The sequence below is a fragment of the Lissotriton vulgaris genome, unplaced genomic scaffold, assembly GCF_964263255.1.
Source record: "Lissotriton vulgaris unplaced genomic scaffold, aLisVul1.2 SCAFFOLD_3811, whole genome shotgun sequence".
Classification (NCBI taxonomy): Eukaryota; Metazoa; Chordata; class Amphibia; order Caudata; family Salamandridae; genus Lissotriton; species Lissotriton vulgaris.
The window spans coordinates 193654-199980 of record NW_028249379.1 but is presented as its reverse complement, the minus strand read 5'-3'; the positions used below and the strand labels follow the sequence as shown (position 1 = coordinate 199980).

The 6327-nt window shown below is 57.4% G+C and overlaps 1 pseudogene; it reads right to left on the bottom strand.

Annotated features, from left to right (window-relative positions):
* Nucleotides 1-4165: 4165 nt before the first annotated feature.
* LOC147663580 (U6 spliceosomal RNA) lies at nt 4166-4265 on the bottom strand (annotated as a pseudogene).
* Between the last annotated feature and the right edge of the window lie 2062 nt (nt 4266-6327).

Sequence of the window (6327 nt, the reverse complement as noted above, 5' to 3'; positions counted from 1 at the left end):
CATCACCCCAAGGTGCCCCAAAGCTTTAGAGACAACACTCCACGGGGAAAGAGATTTCTAGTCCTTTATTTGTAGGATGCTAACCACTACAGCTGTGCATAGAAGAGTCTGGATGCGTTTCGCAGCAGACGCTGCTTCTTCATGGGGTGGCAAACATCGAGAGGCGAGGATCTGCAGCCATATTTATCCAATCTGCATGTACTCCCTGGTGAGTTGCATGCTGGTATCTTTAGTTTGCTCTTTCCCTTCAATGAGGTTCGTCACTCGAACTCAGTTCTTTTTGCATTTATTCCTCTTTCACTGCGCTCCGGTGGGCTACAGACGTAGTTATTAGCTTCTAATTATGACTTTCCAGTGCTGTATTCAAACTGTCTGATGACAGTCAACAGCCCCGCTGAAAAAGGTGATGTTTTAAGCAGCGGCCTCAGCCGTGAGAGATGAACCACCCGCTTTGGAATGTGAATGCGGGGCTGTTGTGAATGTGCAATACATTGCGTTTATTGCGGCGGAATCCACTATAGGACATAATGTAAGAAGCAGGTAAACTACGAGCTCCAGAATCCTGTTAATTAAATTCCCAACCAGAGGGCGTGTACTCACGGAGAGTCTTTAAAAGTAAAGTGACTCGTTTCCTGCTTCTGCTCTGCCTATGAACATTGCAAAGAGCCTGTGATTACAGTGTAGGAGCGCCGAAACGCATAGGGCTGTTTTATATCACAAGTGCTAAGATGGAGGGCCCCAGGGGAAGCGAAGACGCAGTCTAGTCTTCCCCTGGGGTTGTTCGCGTGGGGATGGGCCAGGCTGGGGAGGAAGGGGTGGGGTTTGGGGGGTGGGTATAAGAATGCAGGGAGAGGAAGGCGACTTCCTCTTCCTGCATTCTGGCATTGCTGGGTGGGGAACAGTTTTCAGAAGCCACCCACTCACCTTACAGTTATTAGAGCTCGGGATAGGGTTGGCAGAGCATGCCAGTTTAGGATGGGCTGCAGGGTTGGTGATGTTTGGGAGGGGTGGGGGAGTCATTAGTGGGCGCACCCACCTCTCGTGGGGGAGAGGAGTGAATGATGGGGGGTGACTGGGGGCAGGAGAGTAGGTGCCGGGATGCGAAGAAGAGATTGGAAGAAAGGATGAAGACCAGAATGTGGCAATGAGTGGAATGGAAGGAGAGGATGGAGTGTATGAAGATGGAGTTGGTGTTGGGGGGGAGATTTAGTTGTTGTTGATTGTTGTATTTGATGTTTATGTTGGGCAGCCTGTTCCCAATAAATGGCCTTTTACGCTTAACAACAGTGTGGCCTGATTATTGTGCGATGTCCAGTTATGAAGAATAAAGGATGCTGTTTAAATGGCAGGATTCGCCTGCTTTTCAAGGGGGTTCTCGCCTGGGGGACAACTTTCTTTGAATATTTACTTCGTCAGGTCCCGGCAGCGAGCACTGCACTCCCACTGAAAGGAATGGCGGGCGAACTCACACAGACTGGCTGTGCTCGAGGGCTACAGGTTAAGCGGGTTTCAAAGAAGCAAACCGTAATCCTGGACTAGTAACTCACTGGAGAGAAATGAATATGCAATAATTTGTGTTTAATGGAGCGTAATCCACCAGAAGACATCATGTAAGCAACAGATAAACTACGAGTCCCAGAAACAGTTAATTAAAATCCACACCAGAGGGCGTGTACTCACCAGAGAGTCTTTAAAAATAAAGTGACTTGTTGCCTGCTTCTGCTCCGCCTTTTGAACATTACAAAGAGCCAGTGAGCGCCGAAACGCGTAGGGCTGTTTTATTTCACACGCGCTAAGATGTCCGGTTATGAAGAATAAACAATGCTGCTTAAATGACAGAATTCGTCTGCTTTTCAAGTGTGTTCTGGTCTGGGGGACACCTTTCTTTGAATATTTACTTCGGCCGGTCCCAGCCGAGAGGGCTCCACTCCAGCTGAAAGAAATGCCCCGGTTACTTACCGGTAATCTTCATTACTCCGAGTATAGTCTTCCTCGCCACATGATTTACATAGTGAGCTTTAGCTCCACAACAGAACCCTCCAAAGCAAAAGAAAAAACCTCCCACCCCCTCCCAACATGGCCGACCAGTCCCACCTGACCTCTATAAGAGGCGGACCGGCCCAACCAACAGCCTGATCTACCAAGCAAACAATGAAGCCGATAGCCAGACAGGGAGGGGGGGAGGGAACTCATGTGGCGAGGAAGACTATACTCGGAGTAATGAAGATTACCGGTAAGTAACCGGGGCATTACCTCCTCGTTAGTCTTCCTCGCCACATGATTTACATAGTGAGCAAATACCCAAGCCAACAAGGCTTCATTGACCACCATAAAAACAACACCACACGGTGATGCAGAGAAACCAACCCAAGGTTGAAGTAGAATAAATGACAAGAAAACAGGGATCACAGGAAACCTGACATCAAGACATAAAGGAACAGTAGGCCAGCCAGGAGCCGCAGCACCTGCACTCCGAACGGCCCCAGCGAAGTCCCCCGGGACCGAAAGAGTCCCATGAACAAGGTGGGGGACGACAACGTCGACGCCCGACAAATCTCCACAGAGGAGACACCCTGAAGGGGGCCCAGGACCCCGAGCCACTCCCCGTGGACCGACCCTGGACCCCCGCCGGATCCACCGAACCCAGCGAAGCGTAGGAAAGGATGATAGCCTGTGGAAGCCAGCGAACCAAGGAGGAAAGAGGGCTAGTGGCCCGAACGAACCGGGCCAAAAGACACAAAACAGGCCATCCCACCGGGAAAGGAAAGACGTGCGGCCAAGAGAAGCCAAAACAGCACGCCGAACAACCAGCCCGGACAAGAGAGGAACCATAATCAGAATCGCCAGACCACACGGAGGTCTGACTGACCCACTCCCTTCGTCGGCAGGGAAAAGCGGGAAAGATACCACCCGAGCCCGGGACCCCAGGGAAGGAACCCCGGGAAGGACACGGGGTACATGCTGGAGGAACAACCATGGCCGGCAAAACCCGCAAGAAGGGAGGGGAGCGGAGGCACGACCCCCGCACGCCCATCCGCCCAGCAGACACCACTGCCACCAGGGAAAAACCACCTAAAAGGTGTGGAACCGTAAAGCCACCGAGGGCAGGGGCCCAAAAGGGCGGACTCCGAAGAGCTCGTAGAACGAGAGAGAGGACCCAAGGGGGAGACCGGCAGAGCGTCCGAGGGCGACGGAGAACAACTCCGGAGCCAAGCGAGCCACCAGGGAAACCAGCCCGTCGAACACCGGACTGTGGAAGGCCCGCAAGGCCGCCCACCGGGCCCACAGGGAAGAAGGGGCCACGCCCCAGGAAAACCCCTCAGACCGGAAAACCAAGACCCGCAAGGGGACCACGGAGGCGGGGACAGCACCAAGCCGACCGCGCCAACGCGAGAAGGACGCCCAGTGCCGGGCACAGGAAGAGAACGTGGAAGACCTGCGGGAACCCAGCAGCAAAACCACAACCCCCGAAGAACAACCCCGAGCAAGCAGCGTCATCCGCTCAAGAACCAGGCCTGCAGAAGGAGGCAGGCCAGCCGACAAGAGCCGGCTCAACACCGACTCCGAGAGCGGGGGACCCAACCACGGTACGGGAAGATCCGGGATCGGCCAGGAGGCTCGAACCGCCAGCTCGCCAAAGGAGAGGGTACCCGGGGCGGAGGACCCCGCCAGGAACTAAAAACAGGAACGCACCACGACTTGCGTGGCAACCACGCGCGGGTGCCAGGCATATCTTCACTGCAATGTTCCAAAATAAGTCCAAGCGCTGCCGAGGCGAGCACCCAGGAGCACCCCGGCCCTGCCCAAGCGAATCCAGCCGAGGACCCGCGATATCAGAGGGCACGGGGGAAATGCGTACAACAGACCGAAAGGCCACGCGAAAGACCGGGCAACCACAAGGACCCGGAAGGAGGAGTAGAACCCGGGCAGGAGGGCCGAGTCCCCCTCCGTGAACAGAGACACCGGAGGCAGACCGAGCCGAGGCCCCAGGCGCCGAAACACCACCGGGGCAGGGCGAGACCAGGCAACGAAGGCTAGATCCGACTCCGTCGAACCGCCTCCACCTAGTCGGACCCCGGGGGAAAGACAGCCCGAAGGGACCGGACCGGTGACACCCACACCACCGGGCCGCCCGACCCGACCAAGACCTGGGGACCCGAAGCACCGGCCTATGGAACGACTCACGAATATGCGTGTCATCCTTGTGCCGGGGCCAAGCTAATCTACTCATCCAAGTAAAGTAAATGTGCGGCCGAAGCGAGCACAGCAAAAAAACGGCAGGCCAGGAGGACATCCAGCAACCCCCGAAGCACGAGGAGCTGTGCGACTGCAGGAGAACCCAACGACCTCCAAACAACCCGGCGCCAAAGGACGCCCCCCCCCCCTGAATGAACCAGAGGGAAGTACCGGGACCAGGCACACGCCCCCCGAAGGAGGACAAGCCCGAGACGAGGACCGAAGGGACCACCGCACATAGGACAGGAAGCCGACGGATGAGAGACACCGCCAGACGTGAAGCCTCACCCACGGGGGGGAAAAAAAAACGAGGCCGAGAGGTAGCACACGGCCAGACAGGGAACCCCAAGACCCACACCCGGCGAAGAAGATCCACCAGGCGGGCCAGGAGCACAGCTCCCCCCCCCCCTGGGCCAGAAGGCAAGCCCAACGGAAGTACCCGCAACCGAGAGCGGGGACCCGCACTCGCAGGCCGGCCCCACAGGCCAATCCACGGTCCCAGAAAAACCTACAGGCGAGACAAGGGAAGGAGCAGGGACCCCAACCCCTCGAGACGGTGGGACCCCGCGGAAAGTCCGCAAGACCAGCAAGACCGGACACCGGCCAGCAAGCCCGAAGAGCCCAAGAACCGGGACAGCCACGTCCCAGGACGGGATGCAACGGAGGCAACCGCCCCCCCCCCCCAGGAGACCCCCTGGAGTGAGAGGGCCGAAAGTCAGTATCTAGGGGCGAAAAAGGGAGCGGCAGAACCAGTACGAGACCGGTAACAGCCGAAACTCGGGCCCGGACCCGCCGAAGGACCCCACCCATGCAAGGGGGGGATGCCTACACCCACAGGTGGAAGAGGATTCCGAAGGAAGGCCGCGTCGAAAACGCCGTCACCGCCGACAAGGACGCAGCCAGACCAGACGGCCGAGCCCGCCTCGCGGCCACCAGGGCGGTAAAGGGTGACAAAGACCCCCCACGTCCCTCACAACGGACGCCGGCAGAGGAAGGGAGTCCGGAGACATGCGTATTAAATTATCAGGTCCGTGGGATTTTGAGCCCAAGACCCGGCGAGGCGGGGAATTGAACCCTGGTACCCGGCTAGACCTCTGCATCAGGGTCTGCTGCTCTAACGAGTGAGCCGCACTTCTCCACAGCATCCGGGAACCACCACCGCCGCCGGCGGAGGTAAAACCAAGCCCAACAAGGAACGATGCACGAACTTGCGTGACATCCCTGCGCAGGGGCCATGCCGGACTTCACAGAAGCGCAACACGATACAAAAATCGCGCACAACACCCCAGCAAGGGCACAAGGCGTTAGCACGAAAGCCGCTGAGGACCCCAAACCCGGCTAACTCCCTGAGGCGTCCCTCCCCCAAGGAGGAGTCCAGGCAACCGAAGCCCTGTGGGGCCGACGTGGAGAGAAAAAACCAGCAATTGCCCAGAGGAAAAAAACAGAACCCAGGGAATTCGAGCCCAAGACCCGCCGAGGCGGGGAATCGAACCCAGGGCCTGGGCCCGACCTCTGCACCAGGGTCTGATTCGCTAACCATTGAGCCACACATCTCCACAGCTGCAGAACGGGACACCACGAGTGGAACACTCGAGACCGGCGCAACCAGACGGCCCAGGGCGAGACCCCCAGGGCGCCAGAATAGGGAACACGGACAAAAGGGATCTGTCCCCACGCAGCACCGCGCCCCCTCAGAGCGCGCCAGATAAGCACAGTCACTCTGTGAATGAGACAATGTCACAGGCCCCATGGCTGCACGTAGAAGGAATAAAACACTACCCCTTCACATTGTGTTGTATGCTAACAGCCAGGAATTACAGGGTCGACACAAAAAACTTTTTGAAAAGTTCCACTTGGGACACCTCCACAGCATTGGCAGGATACGAACCCTGGCCTGTGAGGACCGTCTGCACCGAAGGCACAAGACTCACCTTTGAGCTATAGCTCCTTACAATGAAATGGTTCCCCGGACCCTCCGAGAAGGAGACAGACGCGCTGCCACCAGTCCCAGCACGCCGCGTCCCAACCGCTGCGGTGGCCGGAGAAACCCACGACCGATGAAGGAAACATCGGTCGCACCTGGAGGCAACA